Source organism: Lissotriton vulgaris, chromosome 6 (assembly GCF_964263255.1).
Source record: "Lissotriton vulgaris chromosome 6, aLisVul1.2, whole genome shotgun sequence".
Taxonomy (NCBI): domain Eukaryota; kingdom Metazoa; phylum Chordata; class Amphibia; order Caudata; family Salamandridae; genus Lissotriton; species Lissotriton vulgaris.
In genome coordinates, this window is record NC_141694.1 from 1007943975 (window position 1) to 1007958432 (window position 14458).

At 42.1% G+C, this 14458-nt stretch overlaps 1 protein-coding gene across 2 annotated transcripts in view; it reads left to right on the forward strand.

Moving 5' to 3' along the window:
• Window positions 1–14458, forward strand: part of ABCB10 (ATP binding cassette subfamily B member 10) — a 1632094-nt gene that overhangs the window by 329745 nt on the left and 1287891 nt on the right. The gene's annotated exons all lie outside the window — the stretch shown is intronic.

The window sequence follows — 14458 nt, forward strand, 5'->3', positions numbered from 1 at the left end:
TACCCATCCAAAGGAGGAACGGACGGGGCCTCAAACAAGTGGGAAAAATCGAGCCTTTTCGAAAATTACAGTACAAACTCTGCATCCCCCAAAAGAGACTTACTGTGTGCGAAAGGACCATACCTACAGGGCTCTAAGAACAATGTACATAAACCGAGTCCGGGCGGTAGCCCGTACCCAAAGTGGTATATAGACAGTAGTAACCCAAAACACTTAACATAATATTCCCACAAATGAACGTGCAGGCAACCGTGAATGGTGTGCTTAGTTATAAAATATATAGTTATATTTTCTGTTGTTCTACAATATGAATATTTGCACTGAGATCGTTCGCTCCTAAAATAGGTTTAACCCATGCCGCCCTCTTCTCACCTGCACCCCGGCTGACAAAGCAGAGACTGTGTCCCCGAAGCAAAGTACAAGACAACACATTAGGCACAACTCTCAGCCCTGTCCAAACAAAAGCCACACTGCACTTCTTTCAGTCTGTTGTTGTCACTAACATGATTAACAGTGACAGTGCCCAAAGACAAATAGACGAAAATTGATGTGCCCAGATTTTAGAAACTTAACACAGTCATTCATAGGATTCGATGCTTTCACCAAAAAGCTGCTGTTGCCTAATTAGTTTTCCAAAACGAACCAAGACGTACATTCTTTTAAAAGATGATGATCATGCTTTTACTCATTAATGCAAAGATATTTTGTATTATAAAAGAAAGCAGGTGCAAGCAGCAGCAATCTATGGAGCACAACTATTTAGCCACAGGAACATTAAACATTTTGAAAAAGTCGACATCCGATTGGAATGTGCAATCACTGTGGCTGTTTTATGGCCCAGTGATAAACTCTGATATCTGCCCTCTGATACCCCTCACCTCCTCCCCCAAGCACGAGTTAGCACTCTCCAACAGTGTTGACATTTTAAAAATAAGTACTAAACTCGCTGCTGCTGGTGGTACTGCTGAGGCAGAGTCCGGACTTTGATTTAACATTACGCAGTCACTGTCAGAGCATTATGCTTTGTTACTGACTGTGATAATGTGATTATGAATTTATTTGGAAATGCGTCAACCACTTAGCTTTTTTTTACGCACCTACCTTGACTTGGTGCCTGGTCCACTGACCGATTTGGGGCTGCAGCGAACCATCTAACCTGCCTCTAGATAATAGTGACGCACACCAGCAGTGCCTAAACTTTGAATGCTGCAGCTGCTTCCGACTGCCATTGCCAGTAAAGCACAGGCACTGGAGCTCCAAATGGCAATCACACCGTCCAGCAACTAACAGGAGCGCGGGAAGCAGACACCTCGAGTCTGCGCAGTGTGTCTTCAGAAATACTGATGACAAACTGCGCAGACTCGATTTCTTTGCTTTCTGCCTGCCTGCAGCCTCGATCCCACCTTCCCAACTCGTCACAGGGAGGGAGGGTGGGGATGAACAGCGTCTCCATTCCTTGACTGACGTGAAGCCCCTGGTGCTACAGGGCTTCAGCCTGAAGCGCCCGGGGCAAACTTTACCCAGACGTCATCAGGGGGTGGAGACTCTCCTCGAGGCTATGGTATTTGACGAGCTGATGACATCACAGACCTCAGGGCTGTGAGCTCGTCCGCTCGGCAAATACTATAGATTCAGCATTAGGGAATGCACCGGTCCCGGATCAGCGTAAGCAATGCTTGCTGTCACACAAGACTCATCAGGGCCACAGCAATAAAACCAAGAGGTTGTATACTTTGTTTAAAAAAAAAAAAATGTAAAAAATACCTTTTATCTAATGGTGACCCTGGGGGTGAAAGTAAGGGGGGCGGAGCCCCGACGCCCTAAGGCAAAAACCGCCACTGCCTTTGTAATAAGTAGGACTGTTAGCGCTCTAGTTGTTCTTTAGAACACTCTGGGACATTCTGTCAATGGGCTATACTTGGGCTACATCTGGGTGATATTTGGGCTACATTTGGGCTCTTTTGTCTCTGGTGGCCATTTTGGGAGACTGCATGTCAGAATGTTTTAATGAAATAGAAAAGGATTTGAGAAGTCACTCAAAATGTGCCCTAATTTTTCATTCTGCAGCACTAATACTTTCTATGGCAAAATATACCCCCTCATGTTGTTTCTTTTTAAATTAAATGTTTTAAGAGTTACCACTTTATTCCAATCAAGATGGCTTCAGGTGTGCCATACCTTTGTAATAAGTAGGACTGTTAGCGCTCTAGTTGTTCTTTAGAACACTCTGGGACATTCTGTCATTGGGCTATACTTGGGCTACATCTGGGTGATATTTGGGCTACATTTGGGCTCTTTTGTCTCTGGTGGCCATTTTGGGAGACTGCATGTCAGAATGTTTTAATGAAATAGAAAAGGATTTGAGAAGTCACTCAAAATGTGCCCTAATTTTTCATTCTGCAGCACTAATCATACTTTCTATGGCAAAATATACCCCCTCATGTTGTTTCTTTTTAAATTAAATGTTTTAAAAGTTACCACTTTATTCCAATCAAGATGGCTTCAGGTGTGCCTTACCTTTGTAATAAGTAGGACTGTTAGCGCTCTAGTTGTTCTTTAGAACACTCTAGGAGGCTGCAGTAGAACACAAAGGAATCAACTGACAGCCTCTGTCCTTGTTGGATGTACATGTTTTACTGAGAATGTCAGACTTCATTTTCACATGACTGAGAAAGATAATGTGAATTTACAGAAAATATGCTTTCAGTTTAGCTTATAGATCCCCTTCCAAACCACTGTGGGAAAATCATGAGATATTCGTTTTCTTTCAAACAATATTCATGATATCACAGCAGAAGGTTTTTTCACATGGTAAAATCACCTTAGAACCCACCACAATTCCTAAAACGAGTATGGTACCATCAACAAATGATTTATAATGTAACTAAAGTCCTAAAACCCTCTATTAACTACAATGCTTTTTAATGAGGTGCTATCATGTATATTGGTCCCAAGATGGCTGCCAACACTTCTTGGATGAAGTGCTGACAGCCAATCAGATCAGATGTGTGGTTAGGCTCCGCCCAGATATATATCTTTTTTTGAACCTAAATTACTCAAAATCCACTGGAGCACATATATTGAGACCTAGCAAAGGCACATCGGGCTAACAGTCCCTACAATTTTGCCAAGTTTCGTGCAAATCCATTCAGCCGTTCGAGCTAAAAGTGAGGCCAACCGCCCTATGGAAATTAACATGGGAAAAACGCGTTTTGGGACCCCCCTTTTTTCTCGGCCCCCCCTTGATGAAACCCCCCCAAATTGTCAGGGGCTGCTCAGAAACAAAATGTTCCATTTTCCTGAAAATTTCAGCCAATTCCGTCCACAAACGCCAAAGTTATTAGACATAGAATTTTCAAAAATCCCATAGAGAAAAAATCCTAACTATATATACCTACTGGCGACCGCCAGTAGGTAATAAATAAATAAATATAAATATATATATATATATATATATATATATATATATATAAAAATAAATATAAATAAACTCCACAACACCTCCGGTACCAGCGAGAAGGGAGACGGACCACAGGATCAGGTGCGATAGTTTATTTTAGCACAGAGAAGAACAGCTACGCGTTTCAGCCTACACAAGCCCTTGTTCACGCTGCAAGTCAATAAAGTTTTTGTTGCTTTTTTATATGTATGCATAAACGTGCTCACCCATAACAGTGACATCATGCAACACATGGTCATAGAAGGGGATAACATACTATGAGTGTTCTAATTTCTCATATACACCAAAATTATATAATGATAGAAGTGAACCCGTAATTATTTCTGCCTAAATGCAATACACTATATATATATATGTATATATGTATATGTGTATATGTGTATATATATGTGTATATATATATGTATATATGTGTATGTATATGTATATATATATATGTATATATGTATATATGTGTATATATATATGTATATGTATATATATATATATATGTATATGTATATATATATATATATATATGTGTATATATATGTGTATATGTATATGTGTATATATATGTGTATATGTATATATGTATATATATATATATATGTGTATATGTATATATGTATATATATATATATGTGTATATGTATATATGTATATATATATATATATATGTGTATATGTATATATGTATATATATATGTGTATATATATGTGTATATATATATATATGTGTATATGTATATATATATATATATATATATATATATATATATATGTGTATGTGTATATATGTGTATGTGTATATATGTGTATATGTATATATATATATATGTATGTATATATATGTGTATATATATATTCACTGAAAAAACCATAGGTTTCACACCAGTTATAGTTAGGTGGAAATTTTACTCGCATACAACCATTGAAATTCCCACGTTATTGTTAGTTGGACTCACTATAACTTGCGCGTGCAATGCACTGCTGATGACGTCACATATTACATCACTCATGACATGGTCAGTGACATCACTCATGACGTCACTGATGACATCTCAAATGACATCACTGATGACAACATCCTTGTGACAAAGTGGCAGACCTCCTATCGGCATAAAATAACCTTTGACACACACATTAAAAAATAGAAACTAACATTTTCTTAAAGGAGAAACCAACCAAATTACAACAACTTATTAGGTAATTCCAACATCTACATACACATCCACTCATTCACCAACAGTTCTATATAGTTACCCATGCATGTACTTACTCATCATATGTACTCATACACCTATACATCCTGTTACACACTAATACTCATCCATATAGTTACTCACACACAAATTCACACATGCAAATAAACTATCAATAAACCATTTACTTGATTATACTGCTATATATACACCACTACACATACTTCTACAGAAACGGAAACATATTTACTCTTAAACAATCAATTATAAAAACACATACTCACTAACCCACCCATACACACAATCATCCACCCATACAGTCTTGCACACATGCTGTCTTCAAAATACATACAAATAGTGAGTCACTCATTCATGCATCTGTGCTCTAAGTAATATCCCCCACCGAACAATACAGACACTGATACTGATACTCAAAAAAACAACTAATAACCCATATACACACTGATGTAGCTACTCACCAACCCATGCAGCCACCTATACACAAAGTGAGACACAGATACAGATATTTAAATATTTAAACATTACTCGCTAATATATGTATTCACTAAGATACATTTAATAAGTCAGTTAACCAATCAATTTTACACAAAAAATACATCCATTTAGACATTTATTTACCCATTTATTCTTCCATCAACCTTTAGATATACATATATAAAAAATATTTATTTTTCAGAAAGATACACATTCACTGGATGATGTCATCAGTGATGTCATTTGAGATATCATCAGTGATGTAATGAGTGATGTCACTGACCATGTCATGAGTGATGTAATATGTGACGTCATCAGCAGTGCATTGCACGCGCAAGTTATAGTGAGTCCAACTAACTATAACGTGGGAATTTCAATGGTTTTATGCGAGTAAAATTTCCACCTAACTATAACTGGTGTGAAACCTATGGTTTTTTCAGTGAATATATATATATATATATATATATATATATATATATATATATATATATATATATATATATATATATATATAATTTCTATGGCAAAATGAAACCCCTCATTTTGTTCCTTTTCAAATTAAATGTATTAAGTGTTACCACTTTATTCCAGTCAAGATGACTTCAGGTGTGCCATACTTTTGTCATAAGTAAGACTGTTAGCGTTCTAGTTGTTTAGAACACTCTGGGACATTCTGTCATTGGGCTATAGTTGGGCTACATCTGGCTGATATTTGGGCTACATTTGGGCTCTTTTGTCTCTGATGTCCATCTTTGGGCTCTTTTGTCTCTGATGTCCATCTTTGGGCTACATTGGGCTACATTTGGGCTCTAACATATATATAGCCCAATGTAGCCCAATATATATTTTTTCAAAGTTAATTTTCGTAAAAACCACTGGAGCACATATCTTGACATAGCAAAGGCACATTGGGCTACCAGTCCCTACAATTTTGCCAAGTTTGGTGCAAATCCATTCAGCCGTTCGGGCTAAAAGTGAGTTCGACCGCCCTATGGAAATTAACATGGGGAAAACACGTTTAGGGACCCCCCTTTTATCTCAGCCCCCGCTTGACGAATCCCCCCCCCCCCCCCAAACTTTCAGGGAAGGACCGGAGCTCTGCGAGGCAAATTTGAGGAAATTTTCAGGCAGATTCGTCAACTGACGCCAAAGTTATTCACAAAAGAATTTTGAGATTTTGCATTGAAAAAAATCCTAACTAGAACTACCTACTGGCGACCGCCAGTAGGTAATATATGTGTGTATATATATATATATATATATCAACATTAAACCATTTTGACATATTAGAAATTTTCTTAGAGGGCATAACAGTCAAATCCATCTTGACTTGGGCACATATGGATTCAAAGGCTTGAACAATTGAGCTATTAGAGGCCTCTTGATCCAAACATACCTCTATTTCACCCTCAATTTTAGGCAATAAGATTGCCATAAAGTCATCTGGGATCACCTTGCCCCACTTGAGCCTTCTCCCTTAATCAGAGGGCACGGGTATTGCCTGCACCTGTTGGCAACCCGACCCCACTCGTTTAAGCTCCCCCCAACTCATCTTCATTACCACAGGGTTATGATCACTATAAGGTGACTGAGTTGTTCTGTAGTTTAGTACCTTTGATAGTAGCACCGGCGTGGCAAATATGTAGTCAATTATGGACCCTTGCGGAGATCCTTTGTATGTAGGGACTCTTTCCCTCCTATCTGTATTTAGGGGTTCATAAAGGTTAAAACTGGCCATTAGAACTTCCAGGGCCTCACCAGATTTTGTATGTTCAAAATGGGGTGTGAATGTTCCAGTTGGTCCCAAATGTTCACCCAAGTGACAGGGAAAATTGCATAAATGCGTATTAAAATCACCTAACACGATAAGCTCAAGTACAGTGTGCTTATTAAGACTGAAGTTATATAAAAATGTCTCTAGGTGTGCAATGTGGTCAGTATCCATTGCCCTCTCCCAGGAATTATAAAAATTAAGTAATAAAATTGAATGGGTCGAAGAAACAGTCCATTCTACAATCAAAAGGTTAGGGGAACCTGAGTCTAACTGTTTAAAGGACCCTGCGAGGTTAAGGGAAAAATGAAAAATTAAACCCCCTTTAGCTCTCCCAGCTTGACTGGGTATCACTGGAACAAATAAAGTAACAAAACCATCCAACCAAACATCGCATGAGGTTTCCCAAGATTCTTGTAAAGCTATGACATCAAAGGAGGTGATAAAATTGGTCCATAGCGGATCATCCTTTTTGGCTCTTAGACCAGCTATGTTCCAACTAAGGAATTTACTTGAGTGCGTGTCGATATCCTGCATAGGCCAAGAAATAGAGGCAGTTGGGGAACTCAGTCCACTGCTTGACACTCGCCTCGGCTCAGACCTATTGGCAGGGGGCCCCGACCGTCATTCACAATCGTCTAGCCCAGAGAATGCTTCAAACCTATTCGAGGTTTCAAAAGGGGTAAAGGGCAACAAATGATTCATTCCACCTACACTTTGTGGATGGTCCATACCTCTATAATTATTCCTGTTCTCCCTATGTGGTACAATATTCCATCCAAATGGATTTGGCATTTTATAATTTGGATCCTGCCACATATATTGGTTATTAAACATCCCGGGAGGGTTTTTAGGAGGACCAAGAGGTACCCCAATGGGTGTTGCAGGCACCTGGGATCTAGGATAGAAATAGGTTAAATCACAGGGAACAATAAGTGAGCCAGTGGACCTTGGTATCCAATTAAGGATGTGTGTCACGGCCCTTGGATCTCTAAAATTTATAATTATTAAATCCCCGTCTCTATCTTTTACTCTACTCCCCAGCCAGGGGAGTCGCCTTACATGGACAATCTCGTTGTTGATGAAACATGGGAGCGGTCTATGTTGCCCAAGCCAATGTATAGTTTTATTTTTTAATTGGCTAAACCCTTCCCTCTTGTTGTCTGCCAACCTAGGGACCCCCGTAAGTACCACCACGTAGGGGACTGCCTCTGGTGGTAATTCAACATGGCGGACCCTCTGATTCCCTTCTTTACCCGAGTATACTTTCCCACCTACCTCCTGACTACTTCTAGCAACCATTGTGCTGGCCCCTTTGTTGTTATCCTTCTTACTAGTTTGGGTGGGCTGATGAACTGCCTTGGATGGATTCACCCCTTGTTCAGTACTGCTCACAAGATTACTTTGAGGCTTTAGAATCTTTTGTATAAGGGCTGTGGGCGTAGAAACTACAGCTGTAGGCGTTAGAACTTGCTTTACAGGTACTGCCAACATTCCTGTTTTTTTGGTAATCGTTGTTTCTATGACCCCCAAACGATCCTCTAACCTCTTCAACCTCTCTAATATGGGGGATGTGAATGCCCTCAATAGATGTTCAATATTTTCGAGGGAGAGTGTTGACAAATTATCAGTAGGGGGAGAAATAGTACCAGGTATTAAGTTTGGTCCGACTTCAGGCAGTATAGAGGTATTTGGGGAGGATGCTAAGTCGTGTGGTGCGACCTGGGCCAGGTCAGAGGGTAGGATCACAATATTTGTGGGTACGGGAACAGCTGTCACTAATCTTCCCTTACCAAAATCAGTATGGCTGATTTTGGCTCTTTGCTGAACCCCTCCCTTCCTCTGTCTCTTGTTTGGTGGCGGCCCAACAATTTGGCCAACCCCCTGTTTCCCAGGTTTCTTTTTCCCAGATGGTAATATTCGTGTGTTAGTAGGTATAGTTTCTTTTAAAATGGTAGTATCCCTAGTCCCCACAGTGTTACTTCCTTCTATACCACTGATGACTAATGATGGTGGTGGGGTCATTTCTCGTAGGAGCATGGGATATCCCTGTGATAGTTGTGAATCTTCATTTACTTGTGTCAAACCCTCTACCCTTTGCACTAGACTGTTCTCCGGTGATACGCCCCTAATCGGTTTGTTTTTAATGGATTCAATGGAACGTCGGCGCTCTGCCCTTCGTTCTGCCAGATCACATTCCCTATCTATATCACCACCGAGCTTTCTAAAGTACGTGTCCAAAGTCCCTTTGTTGTTTCCCCCAGGGTCGGGCGACGAAATTTTCCCATGCATGGTAGCCATTAAATGAAGCGAAGTCAATGTCTATGATAAAGGTGAGCAAACAAACGGCTTACTTGTCAATGAGAATGGTGGAGCAGAAAAATAAATGTTGGAGGACTGGCCCAGCCCGGCCTCCTTCGGCCCCCGAACGGCCACAAAACGGTCCCGCCCTTGTCCCGGGCTTCTCCCGCGCGCTCCCGCGCGGCGGCTAAGAGACCTCCTTCTTTTCAATAGGGGAGGATGGAGGACGGATGGGCGGGGCCGGCAGGGAGAGCAGCCCAGGTGTGTTCAATGGGGCTCGCAGGGACTCCTGGTAGCTGGAGTCCCTGCTTCGCAGCTCGCAGCCCTGCCGGTAACAACACACACCCCAATGAGCTCTGCTCCTCACTGACAGCTGATCCGGGTGCAGGGCGCTGCGGGACCCGCGAAGCGGGTCCGGCGAGATGTTAAACTCCTGCAGTGATTCCCAGGGTTAGTGGCAGCACCAGGTTCGGACGAGCACAAATTCAATCAGCAATTCCCCAGGAAAGGGTCCCGCATACAGGAACTCCAGGCACCCTTTTCACTCCGTGGACGGGGGGGCGGGGCCGGCAGGGAGAGCAGCCCAGGTGTGTTCAATGGGGCTCGCAGGGACTCCTGGTAGCTGGAGTCCCTGCTTCGCAGCTCGCAGCCCTGCCGGTAACAACACACACCCCAATGACCTCTGCTCCTAAATGACAGCTGATCCGGGTGCAGGGCGCTGCGGGACCCGCAAAGCGGGTCCGGCGAGATGTTAAACTCCTGCAGTGATTCCCAGGGTTAGTGGCAGCACCAGGTTCGGACGAGCACAAATTCAATCAGCAATTCCCCAGGAAAGGGTCCCGCATACAGGAACTCCAGGCACCCTTTTCACTCCGTGGACGGGGGGGGCGGGGCCGGCAGGGAGAGCAGCCCAGGTGTGTTCAATGGGGCTCGCAGGGACTCCTGGTAGCTGGAGTCCCTGCTTCGCAGCTCGCAGCCCTGCCGGTAACAACACACACCCCAATGACCTCTGCTCCTCACTGACAGCTGATCTGGGTGCAGGGCGCTGCGGGACCCGCGAAGCGGGTCCGGCGAGATGTTAAACTCCTGCAGTGATTCCCAGGGTTAGTGGCAGCACCAGGTTCGGACGAGCACAAATTCAATCAGCAATTCCCCAGGAAAGGGTCACCAACAGTCCCTATACAGTCACTCATACATGTACTCACTCACCATATGTACTCGTACACCTATACATCCTGTTACACGCCGCCACTCATCAATAGTTACTCATCCATAGTTACTCACATACTTAGTCACACATGCAAACAAAGTATCAAACATCCATTTACTTGCATATACAGTTAAACACACACTACCACACTTACTTCTACAGAAACGTACACATACTTACTCTCTTAAACAATCACTTATAGAAACACATACTTATTTATACAGGAACTCTTCCAATCTCTCACTCTCACATATACTCACTTATATACACCAATACTCACATATACTAGTTTAAAACATATGTACTTACTCATAAAGACACTATTGAGACAGTCATTTACTCACTAACACACCTACAGACACACTCATCCACCTTACAGTGGACACAGGCTGTCTTCAACACATACAAACAGTGAGTCACTCATTCATGCATCTATGCACTAAGTAATACCCCCCACCGAACCATACAGACACTCATACTGATACTAAAAAAAACAACTAATAACCCATATAGACACTCATGTAGCTACTCATGTAGCTACTCACCAACCCATGCAGCCACTTATATACAAAGTGAAAGAGTGATACAGGTACTTACATATTTAAACATTACTCATTAACCCATGTATTCACTAAGATACACTTAATCAGTCCGTTACACAATCAATTTTACAAAACAAATCATCCATTTAGACACTTATATACCCATTTATTCTTCCATCGACCTTGAGATATACATATATAAAACATATTTAATTTTCAGAAAAACACACATTCACTGGATGATGTCATCCATGATGTCACTGACCATGTCATGAGTGATGTAATATGTGATGGCATCTGCAGTGAATTGCGGGCGCGCGAGTCATAGTTAGCTGAACTAACAATAACGGGGGAATTTCTATGGTTTTGGACGAGTAAAATGTACAACTAACTAGAACGCCCCTGAAACCTATGTTTTTTTTCAGTGAATTTCTAAGGTCTTTTAAATGCTAATTTCTAACTATAACGTGCCTGAAAACTTTTTTCAGTGAATATATATATATATATATATATATATATATATATATATATATATTATATTATGCTTTTAAAATTAAAATACCCTGAAAGGCTGATGATCTAATCTGCTCCGGTGTCGGTGTCCGGTTTTTGGAAGAGAAAGCGGGTGTGGTTGGAATTTATTATACTATGTATACATGTGAAAATGTCTCGGTCTGCCTGTTTGCCTCGGTGGCACGGAAAAAATGGGTGGAACTGACGTCAGCCCACCAACAAGGTCCTCTTATGGATCCGATGACGGCATATGGTGTCGCGAGCGGAGCTGTGCAATTATGACGTCCTCGTCGACTTGGCTGGTTAAGCAACTGTTTATGTTGCCACTCAAGAAACCGAAACCAGTGATCCGAGGGCAGAGGCCCTGCAGATAGCACACGAGGGGGAGTGCCCAGTCTTGTGCACAGGCGGGGCAACGAAGTGACAAGCACCACAACCCACAAAAAAGGTAATGAGGGCACTGATTAACACTGGATTTTCTCATTGTATCTGGCAGGAACAACCAAGTGAAAATGCCCTAGTACCAAAATGTAGAATTAGTGCTACAGCGGTCTTGAAGAAGACCTGCAATGCAGCTTCTGCCTCCCCTACCCAGGAGGCGGCACATGGGTCACGAGGTACAGTCATACTGCGGTGGGACGCATACTCTTTGACCTCTTATGGCATTGCTCCACACTTCAGGGAGGACGCTTTCCATTAGCTATGTTTTCTGATGACTTGTCGCGCCGGCCCCGTCCAACAACAGAACTCCTTTAGATCCAAACAGACTCTTCCACTCTCTCACCGGATGTAAAACCAGGCCACACGGACACTTTCACAATACAACAGCTGGGAATGCACTTTTTGGTAAAAAAAAAACATTCCTTCCTCCTAATTATTCAAATAAATGTCTCACTGAAGAACAGGGCCCAGCTTCGATCGGTAAACAGCCGTTACAGTGACTTTTTTTACTTCGCGATACCATTTCAACGCATGCATTACCACGCATGAGTCATACATCGCTACTAGGCATTTTTTTGAATGCATAGTCATTTACCATGCATACCTTTACAACAAATTTTGTTGTAAAAGTATATATGGTAAATGACCATGCGTTTTAAAAAACATGTAGACGATCCACGTCGTTGTAAGGAAACGGAGGCTGTTCCATTTCCTCACAACGACATGCACCGCCCCTCAGACGACGTGAAGCAGGAACCACAAGGAGAGAAGAACCACCAGGAGTGAGAGGTAAGGGGGTTGGGCATGGGGTGCGGGTAGTGTTTTAGAGTTTTGGGTAGTGGGCCCAACCAGCCACAATATCCGTAGACAAAGGGGATCCTGACTCTTTTGAACGCTCTGCCAATTGAATAATTTGGGTCAAGGGCCCTACCACGTCCAAGACCTATCAATTCCTTTCTTGGGATCCCTCCTATACTTGGAGTAAAAGGTACATAGTTTCTCATAAATTTTAGGCGTGTGTGCCACCTTCTCCTTCAGTGAGGGCCTGGGGCATTCTCCCCTCATCCTATTCCTGACCTCCCTTTCAAGGGGTTGATGGTCTTTCCCCACCACATACTTTGCCACTTTGGCATCAGGGGTGCACTCCGCCGACCTAGGATGGTAAATTTGGATAGGCTTGAACGGGCCCGAGTGGACCCCGTCCCCAACCGGGGACTGAGAAGGGTGGGACTCTGGACGCCCTGAGTCCTTATCCTCATTGGAGGAGAACTCGTCCTCCGATACACCCTCTCCTCTAAGGGAAACCCGCCATCAGGGTCTACAATAGTGGTGACAGCGTTGCAATTTTCTCTGGGCTCCAACTCCTCCCGGCAGGGTGTACGTTTTAGCGTTTGCGCACTCTTGAGGAAGGTCTCTGTAAATGTATCAAATCCTTCCAAGTGCCCCGCATTATGCTTAACGGCCCTTTTATTCCCCATCTGGGAGCTATTGGGACCCACCACCGCCAGATCTGGGTCACTGAACACCCAGTGATGCTTTTCGCCAGCTTATCAACCTGATCCCTAAGAGGAGCCCACGCCCTAGAACTAGCCAGAGAGAAGGCTTGGTCGACTGCTGGAGGGACAAGATGTGCATAATCTTCCCCTCCGTCCTGCCATAGAATTCATTAAACTTTATTTGATCTGATATAAAAACAGTTAATCCTCTTTCCTAATACAATACAGTGAGAATTAATTAAAACCAATAGGTAAAAACGGGTGTTACAAAGCTCGGTTCAGAGCAACTTCAGGTTAACCAAATCGTAAAGTTCAATGTTTCGCTAGATCAATCTCCTGTACTTCGTGCAAAATACGCAATAAGGGGTCCAAGTAAGAAGGCTTTAATACCTTACCAGTCTGCACTATATAAAACTGCAGAAAAACTCAATTTAAAAAGTGTTTTGCACACTTCTGTCATTGGGCTATATGTGGGCTACATCCAAGTGATATTTGTGCTACATTTGGGCTCTTTTTTTTCTCTGCTGGCCATCTTGGGAGACTCCTCAGTAGGAAATGCTTTCAGTTTTTTACTTTGACTCCATCAAGAAGGCATTCAGATGTGTCACACATTTGCCATATATTCAGAATGTTAGTACTCTATTTGTTTATTAGATCACTGTATTAAAGCTATTGTTCACCAGGGAGTTAACTGGAAGTCTACTGCTGGTATTGAAAGTGATTGTTTCAGTCTGCATGTCAGAATTTTCTAATGAAATAGAAGAGGATTTGGGATCTCACTTAAAACATGCCCTACATTTTCTTTTTGCAGCACTAACCATAATTTCTATGGCAAAATGAACCCCCTCATTTTGTTCCTTTTTAAATTAAATGTTTTAACTGTTAGCAGTTTATTTCAATCAAGATGGCTTCAGGTGTACCATAATTTTGTCATAAGTAAGACTGTTAGCGCTCTAGTTGTTCTTTAGAACACTCTGGGAAGCTGCAGTAGAACACAAAGGAATTAACTGACAGTCTCTGCCCTTGTTGGATGTACATGTTTTAC